General features: G+C 34.8%; 1 protein-coding gene across 2 annotated transcripts in view; it reads right to left on the bottom strand.

The window, feature by feature from the left end:
* LOC106459078 overlaps positions 1–9,670 on the bottom strand; it is a 63,137-nt gene extending 53,467 nt beyond the window's left edge. Inside the window, exon 1 of one of the 2 annotated variants that reach the window (XM_022385490.1) lies at positions 9,563–9,670. The gene's annotated coding sequence lies outside the window, so the exon portion shown is untranslated. Of the gene's footprint in view, positions 1–9,517 lie in introns of both variants that reach the window. The other variant, XM_022385489.1, reaches the window with a different exon arrangement.
* Between the last annotated feature and the right edge of the window lie 211 nt (positions 9,671–9,881).

The following is a 9,881-nucleotide window of genomic DNA, read 5'->3' as shown; positions in this document are numbered from 1 at the left end:
CATAAATCAGTTAAATGACGAAAAAGTAAGTGTCTATTTACTTGTGACCACTCAGTGTGTATATATATATGTGTGTGTGTGTGTGTGTGTGTAAACTATTTCCCTTCCCTACAATAAAACTTAAATAAAAATCACATAAAATTATTGTTTCATACTATTCTATAAAGTCGTCAAGAAATTAATGCCGCTTTTTTAGATGAAAAACCTGAACAACTTATATATCAAAACAAAACATTTATTAAATGAAATGGTCTACATTTTTATCGATGATGCTTTTCCATATTAAATCAGGTTGTTAATGCCCTGATTAAAGAAATCACTTGGCTTTGGAGCAAAAAACATGTTGATGTCCTCTTTAACACCTTCCACATTTGTATACGTTTTCCCATTAAGATGGTGATGCAGCGAACAAAAATATTGTAATCTGATGGTGTCATATCTGGAGAATATGGTGGGTGGGGGAGAACTTCCCAACCCAACTCTATAATCTTGAGTTGTGTCAAACGTGCCACATGTGGACGTGCATTGTCGTAGGGAAGAAAAACACCTTTCCGATTGACGAGTGAAGGGCGTTTCTGATGAAGGGCTTGATTTAAACGTTCCAGTTGCTGACTATAGATCTCTGCATTGACAGCTTGCTGTGGATTGAGGAGATCGAAATGAATTACTCCTTTGATGTTCCACCAAATGCAAAGCATCACTTTCTGCGGATGGAATCCAGGGTCGGAAGTTGTTTTTGTCTAGGACTGAGCCTAGATTCCCTCCATTAAACAAGTCTGTACTTCTGATGTTAATCTTCCCTCCATTACAAGTTATTTTATTTTTCTATTTCTATGGAAAACAATTTAACACCAACGGCTATTTCTTTACTAAAATAGTCACTGACGTATAAAATGTTTCTTAAAAACAAAAATAAGATTTATGAAGATTTTTGAAGAATAGGTTAACATATTACCTATTATTCCTGTCATAAATTTGGAAAGTATGACATTACAAGGGTTTCGTTGAGGGGTATATTTTGAACAAGGTGCATTCAACTCCCTATGAATGTTTAGTGATTTTGAAGCATAAACAACAAAGAATTATAATATAACATTTCAAATCTTAAATCATCCGATATTACAAAACAAATAATTTATGTATATATATGTGTGTGTGTGTGTGTGTATACATGTTTGTTTGTTTTTTGAATTTCGCGCAAAGCTACACGAGGGCTATCTGCGCTAGCCGTCCCTAATTTAGCAGTGTAAGACTAGAGGGAAGGCAGCTAGTCATCACCACCCACCGCCAACTCTTGGGCTACTTTTTTACCAACGAATAGTGGGATTGACCGTCACATTATAACGCCCTCACGGCTGAAAGGGCGAGCATGTTTGGTGTGACGGGGATTCGAACCCGGTGTGTATACATACTGGAGTCTCAACTCTTATGGAACTAAAACCGCTACATCGTGATATTTTCTGGCGTGATAATCAGTGACAGAGAAAATTAAAAAGTTTCAATTTTGATGTATATATATTACGGTTCAAGTTCAGCTTTAAAATTCAGATCTCATGAGTTATACAAGTTTGTTAACCTCTTGTTTGTATGTTTTCGGATATTTGCGCAAAGCTGCTCAAGACAGACTAGAGGAAAGGCAGCTAGCCAATATCACCCACTGCCAGTTCTCGGGAACTCATATCTAACCGAATAGAGGAATTTTATCGCCATACTTATAACTCACCCACGGCCCCAAAATGTGGAGCGTAATTGTTAATTTCTATCTCTGCGATAATAGCTCCATAGTATAGCACGCTAATCCCTGGGTCAACTACGTTTTTCGTTAGTACAGGAAAAGGATTTTGATCGCAAAAGTAAACCTTAGTATTTAATTCACTTCCCTTCCCGATGCCTCAGCGGTAAGTCTTGGGCTTATACCGCTAAAAATTGTGTTTCGATACCAGCGGTGAACGAAAACAGCTCATTGTGCAGCTTTGCGCTTCACAACAAACAAACAAAACTCATTCAACTGTACGAAAATTCCACAGTCACAGGTTCTTAAGTTCATGTCTATTATCTTTCCTTAGGATTATAAAACAGAATTTACTCAACCAAAATTTAATCAACAAAAAAGTACAATAACGCTTCAATATATTTTTGTAATTTTTCGATTGAAAGTCTCTAATGATACAATTAATGTATAAAACGACGTGAACAGGGTGAAAAATTGAGTTTAAACACCCATGGTTTTGATTACTATGTAAACAAAGATGGCGACGAAACATAATACTACTTCATCTCTCAATGATCATGTGCATTTTCGCCAATAAATCTACTAGTTCTTATTACTAATTATTGGTTTAAGTACAGAAGCGCCATCTCTAGGTAATTCCCAGAACAATAACCCATCACTGTCCAAATGTTTCTTACCTCAAATAGACGACACCGCTGAATCGTTGAAAAAATTGTCATTTCAACTTCGAAAACATATTCGATTATTAATTGATTCAAAAATACGACTAGCAAAAAGTATACCAAAATCTGGCAATGTTATGTCGTTCTGAGAATAAACACCTAAAGTCTACCTTCTTTCAAAGTAATTCTTAAGTTAATTTGATTGTTTAAGTTCCTAAGTTCAAAAATAATCATAATTGAAGTTGTTATAAATATATAATATCGCACCCCACTTAAACATTCAAATAACTTTGTAAAGATTTCTTAAATCACTCTTGGGCAAGCGAGGCCTATTGGTCAACGTGTTGAGCTACGAATCGAGGAGGGTTCAAGGCATGTTGCTGCAAAGCATGCTTTGTACTTGCATATGTCGGTGCGTTATAAAATGTCAGTCAACTCCGTCATTCGGTTCAAAGGTCAGCAAATGGTGCTAGCTGGCTGCTCTCCCTCTGGTCAGTAATTCAAAATATGGAACGGTTACACATGAATCTTAGGCCGTTTAACCCACGTACGCACTAAGGTGCAATTCATAGTTATTCTCATGATGAATGAAGACTTGCCTTCGGAAAAGGCTTAGATATTGGGTCCATTTAAGCGTAATAGAAATGTTTGTTTCGATATTATATGTATGATATTTTTAGTTGTCCTTTACTTACCACATTAAACTTAATTTTGCATTAATTTTTAGAAGTTTGTTTATATAGTTTCCAAGTATCATGCATATCTCTGAAACGGAGCATTAAAATATACTTAAAATTAACTTCTTATGAAAAGAAATTATACCTACGTAGATGTGAACTGAAAATATATCATTAATATATATCATTTTTTCCTATGATTAGAATACGTTGGTTCATCAATTAGATACCCTCATTGTTAGCCAGATTTTGTTTGATTCATAAGACAAACCTATTCAATTAGATCTATAAGAGATATCCGACGTAATCAAATAGATCTATAAGATAGTAAACGTATTCAACTAGATATATAGGAGATAACTGACGCATTCAATTACATCTATAAGAAATAACAGACGTATTCAATTAGATCTAGAAGATAACTGATGTATTAATCTACATCTATAGGAGGTAATCGACGTATTCAACTACATCTATAGGAAATAACCGTCGTGTTCCATTAGATCCAGAAGATAACTAATGCATTCAACTACACCTAGGAGGTAACCGACGTATTCAACTGTATCTAGAAGGTAACTGACGTATTCAACTACATCTATAGGAGGTAACCAACGTATTCAGCTACATATGTAGGAGGTAACTGAATTATTCAACTAAATATATAGAAGATAACTGAATTATTCAACTACACATATAGGAGATAACTGAATTACTCAACTACACATATAGTAGATAACTGAATTACTCAACTACATACATAAGAGACAATCGACGTATTCAACTACATTTATAGGAGGTAACTGTAGAATATAAACGACGTATTCAACTACATCTATAGGAGGTAAGTGTAGAATATAAACGACGTATTCAACTACATCTATAGGAGGTAAGTGTAGAATATAAACGACGTATTCAACTACATCTATAGGAGGTAACTGTAGAATATAAACGACGTATTCAACTACATCTATAGGAGGTATCTGTAGAATATAAACGACGTATTCAACTACATCTATGGGAGGTAAGTGTAGAATATAAACGACGTATTCAACTACATCTATAGGAGGTATCTGTAGAATATAAACGACGTATTCAACTACATCTATGGGAGGTAACTGTAGAATATAAACGACGTATTCAACTACATCTATGGGAGGTAACATCTGTAATTAAATAGAAATGGGAGATAACCGACGTTATCAACTACGTCTATAGGAGGTAACTGTAGAATATAAACGACGTATTCAACTACATCTATGGGAGGTAACTGTAGAATATAAACGACGTATTCAACTACATCTATAGGAGGTATCTGTAGAATATAAACGACGTATTCAACTACATCTATGGGAGGTAACATCTGTAATTAAATAGAAATGGGAGATAACCGACGTTATCAACTAGATCTATAAAAAATAAACGATACGTAGTTTTTTGCATGATTATAAATATTCGAGAAGTTAATCTAAAATAAAGATATATTAATGCGGTAAACCACCAAGTTTACTACTGTCATTTTTATTTCATCTTTCCCCACCATCATTAAATGTTCATTTATTTGTCAAATTCACAACCACAAGTTCCCCTCAGTTGTATTCATGTTTGTTGAACCGTCTGTCTTTCTTTGTTACTACTGTCATATGTTAGCAGTTTTTTTTTTGCTCTGTTACTTGTGTATCTAACTGATGGTCTATTTATTGTTGATCAATCACTCCTCTCTTCTTATTCAAGTATCTCGCCACTTTTCTGCTCATCTGTCATGCCATCAATTTAGCTGTCATTTAGTCGACCTATAAATTTATCCCACGTGATCATCTGTTCACCCAAGTATCCATCAATCTGAAAAATCGTGTAATGTATTGTTACCAGATATTGTACGCTACCATACAAAACATTTCTCTAACTGGGTCGAAAATACGCCCCCATTATTCAAAGAGTACGCAAAGCCTTGTTATGTATATAGAGTTTCAAGCACACACATGCAACGCTCCTGAGATACGCGCATAACGTTTACACAAGTGACTGCAAGCAATGCTTTCTACGTCATCCACTACTGATGCAAAGAGGTTTAGCGTAACTAATGGTCGGAAAAAAATGAAAAACAAACATTTATCTAGTAAGTCGTTCAGCAGGCATACCACTTGATCACTGTGCCGGAACTCTACAAACACACGTATATATATATATATATCGTATAATATCTTAAACGTACCTGCCACAGACAAACTACATTAAGACAGACCACATCATATATATATATGATAAGTTCCAAACTTGCATGAAAAATATAGTTAGTGCCAATTTCACACTTATCATCTAGTATTAGCATTCTGCTAATACCTTTTTGGAGATCAGGTCGAGCAGTAACTTGTAATCGTTTCAGAAACGTTTTGTTGTCACAGCTTATTGTTCAAGTTTGTCTTAGTAAGATAGATGAGGCTTTTAGTTTTACAAACAATACAGACCACGACCTGTACCGTATACAATCGGCTAACTATAAAAAAAAAAGTCATTACTTAAGAAATTTATTAGATATAAAACAAAATCAGGAAAAATATAAGAGGTATGAGCTTAGATGTTTTCTTTCGGTGGATTTATTATTTTTTATATATATAACTACGAGATTCTTAATGCCCCTCCACCTAAAATCAGAACTCCCTCCACAACTCAGTATGTTTGGCCTTTGTTCATAACGTACACGTGTTGAACATGGGCTAATGTTCGCGTTATTGAAGCACTAACCACACACACACACACAGTTGTAGTGGAGAAATTTCAACACCCTTCCAAAATACCTACTCCGCCTGGTTTTCAGAAACATGAAGGATATAATTTTCTAAGGGTGCCAACAGTGTAGCCTGCCAGTAAAATGAGTCACAAAGTGTTAAATCAGTCTGAAATTCGCCCTACTTGATGATGACACGCGTATAAGGCGTACAGAAACATCACCGCCGACCTCCATACAGTAGTTGTTGAAAATAGTGTTGGTCCAATATACTTAATTATTTTATAAATCAAAAAATATCTGCCGTGTATGAAATAATGCAAATTGAAACAGCATCTGTTGGCCAAACTCTAGAACCTAAATTTGTAAGTTAAGCATGGTGATACAGTCTGAGTGGAACAATCAGACAAATGAAATCTAAATGTAAACAGAATATTCAAGAAACAAAATTTTCAACATTTTCGAACATATTAATTGAGGATTGTTGTTCAAAGTTTAGCAACAATATTATTCAAACCTTGTTGTTCGAAGTTTAGCAAAAATATTATTCAAACCTTGTTGTTCAAAGTTTAGCAACAACATTATTCAAACCTTGTTCAAAGTTTAGCAACAATATTATTCAAACCTTGTTCAAAAATCAACAACAGTATTATAGAAACCTTGTTCAAAGTTTATCAACAATATAATTCGAACCTTTTTCAAAGTTTAGCAACAATATTATTCAAACCCTTTTCAAAGTTAAGTAACAATATTATTCAAACCTTGTTCAAAGTTTAGCAACAATATTATTCAAACCCTGTTCAAAGTTTAGCAACAATATTATTCAAACCCTTTTCAAAGTTAAGTAACAGTATTATTCAAACCTTGTTCAAAGTTTAGCAACAATATTATTCAAACCCTGTTCAAAGTTTAGCAACAATATTATTCAAACCTAAAGAAACGACTTAAGATCCCAAAAGCTTGATCTCTAGGCTAAAAAATAACGTTTCTTCTCTCTTTTTGTTTATTCATCTTATAGAACTGGAATGAAAATATCACCCTTATCAACAATGTTTCGTAGTGTGTTATACCACTTAGAAGAAACATTGACCATTGCGATGAACTATAATATACTTCTTGACTAAGTATTCCATTTTCTTCTTTCGGACTGATACTTTCCATTAAATGTCGGTTACGTCATTTTTTCTGCGGATTTGTTGTTTTCTTATAATAATCGTACAGTCTCGAGAGCTTTGAAAGAATGGTCTATTCTTCTTCAGGATTTGGGTGGAGAATGAGAAAGTACTCAGCTTTTTTTTGCAACATTGTTTACTTATCCAGCTTAGTGGACCATTTATACAGGTAGACTTTGCGTGTTCAAAGGCCATTGTGTTTGATAAAGGCAAGCTCAGCACACCAATATAAACAACTGTGTATGCCCACGCAAGCTGTGCCTTATTCTTGTAGCTTATGTATGTACATCGACCTTCGAACAATGCTGATAAAACAATGGGAGTAGTATTGGATAGAGAAGGCACTAAGGTGTTGAACCCTAGTGTCAACTACAGTGGGAGAAGATGAAAAGTACACACATCTAATACAGCGCTCCTGCTACAGCCTATTGTGCTATTTGGATATAAATGTAAATAATTTACTTAATTCATTAAAATAGTTTAGTGGTGGTCCAAGATCAGACAAAAAGGATATACAGAAATCATTATTTATTATGGAAAGAAGAGAACCTTTTCTTTTACTGCAGTGCGTTATTTGTATTCAGAGGAGTGATTCGGAAGCGATAACCTATCTTGGATGTACGATAAGAGCTCTCTTTGAAAATACGTTTTTAAAGCCTGGAAACCTTAACACTATTGTTTGGATAGATTTTATGTCACAGAAACAAAGTCTGTAAGAAACTGTAAAATAGTGTTGTGTCTTCTTTTTAGCCGCGGCATAATGGCTCATTGAACGGCTCTGAGATGTTCAAGTACAAACTTTTAGCTCATAGCTCCTTCATCTCTTGACCGATTTGAGATCTAATTACAGTTTTCGACTCAGGAGGTCAAACCCTTTCGATTGATGTATTTGACCACGCCCAAAGTCTCACAGATTAATTGACTCTAATCCTGCCTAAAATAATTTCAATTTGATGGTATGCTGGTACAGATCCTGATGTGTAATAAAATCGAATCGGCTAAACGTGCGCCCCATGCTTGGTGTTGCTGGCACAGAGAAATATAGCTAGTATAGAGTAAAAAAAGGTCTCATACATAAATTTTCTATAATCCAACCTAAAATAATTTCAAGTGGCGCGGCTGTTGAGGATTCCCCTTTGTTGTTGTTTTTTAGGTAACGCAATCTTTGGCAGCGCAAGTAACTTTCCCACCGCTGGTTGAAATAAAATCCATTAAATTATCATTTTTTCATTACTTTTCTAACAGGTAAAAACTGATTTATATTTGTTTCTTCATGGCAAAGTTATTAAGGCTATCTGCCGCTGTCCTTAATTTTGAGCTGATGACCAGAGGGAAGGAAGACAACTCAGCTAGCAGTACCCACCACAAACTTTTGGGCTTCTCTTTACAATAGTGGGATTGACCATCACATACTAATGTCCCTACAGCGGAAAGGGCGAGCATATTCGAAAGTGGGTTTCGATCCCACGCACCGCTGATTGTGAGTCAAGTGTCTGGATTAACCACGAGGTCATGAGAGACCCTGGTTGGTGAGAAGCGGTTTAATTTTAGAATTAAATAACTAAAACTGTTTCTGGTACTTTCAGGTTGTAAAAGTGTAATACTTAATTTTCATAATAGAAGACAGTCTATATTAACAAAGTTTCATGCAGGACTTACCTGTTCTTATGCTTTGATAAACATTCGAATTATTTTTCTTTTAGAAGAAGGTCAGAGGTTGAAGAATGTAATGCTACCATTCGAACGTTGCCAAATGCAAATCTTTACGTTGCAGGTGTTAAGCATTATGTAAAAACATTGCCATAGACTACAAGTATAAGTCACATCTCGTTTGTAGTGCACCGATTTTGCAACTTGGCCTTTTGAGTTAATGATTACCAACAATACCATTAGTTCAATATCCACTCCTATATTCATCCAATTAAACGTGGCAAGTATCTTTGTAGCGGTTTTACAGCTAAAAACTACAGAATTTACTGACAAACTAATTTAACTAACTACTGTTATCAAACGTACATCACTAAGGGCAACTCTCATTTAACCTAGAAGTTAATCCAGTATGAAATCAGTCTCACGATTTTCAAGTTTATACTTCTAAACCATACAGAGAAAAAAAAAGGTGTAGGCACTTTCATCATTATGCTTAAATATCCATCAAATATAACGATTAGAATGTTATGCATTTGTGCATTCTCATAATTCAGAAAAGAAAAACTTCTTTCAAGCAGCCGTAATGTTATCTATAACCAGTGAAACTTTATAAAACTATTCCTATTAAATAATTAGTCTAAGATAAATAAAACAAGACCTTAATTTAAGAGAAATGTATTTCTTACAAACTTGGGAAAATGTGTGAAAGGTACGTGCTAGATGTAAAACTTAGAAATAACCTCCACCAGTTCCAATGAAAACATACAGACACGAAGTGCGAGCGACGTTGCGTAACCAAATGACTTTGTAGCTTATATCAATCATCGTTTTATATCAAGGCATACGCATACGATCATCAATTAATATCCAAGTATCAAGTCCATAAGTTTATCACTTACGAATAAGAGAGTGGAGGGGAGAAATCTTCGGCTCTTGAAACTTACCGGAACGTTCTTCATTGATATAAAACTTTCTGTTGCTGAAGCATGAAGACGAACTGAAAGCAGCAGAATGCTTTACAGGCAATCCGTAAAACGTCATTGGCATTACCTATCACATACGATAACGCTGAGTGTTTTCAAGGAACATTATCTTGCCCGCATACTACATACGCATGCGCAGTACCTTACTACTATGTATACACAACTAATACAATGGTGTGTGCAAACAAGTCGTTATTATCATATCAACTGAACGTACTCAGATCCACCTCTACAGTAAACAGTACTTTAATAATCAAGCATTTCTACTGGACTAATATTT

The sequence above is a fragment of the Limulus polyphemus genome, unplaced genomic scaffold (genome assembly GCF_000517525.1).
Source record: "Limulus polyphemus unplaced genomic scaffold, Limulus_polyphemus-2.1.2 Scaffold555, whole genome shotgun sequence".
In the NCBI taxonomy this organism is placed as follows: domain Eukaryota; kingdom Metazoa; phylum Arthropoda; class Merostomata; order Xiphosura; family Limulidae; genus Limulus; species Limulus polyphemus.
Note: the sequence above shows the minus strand (reverse complement) of the source record. Positions and strands in the feature narration are given on the sequence as shown.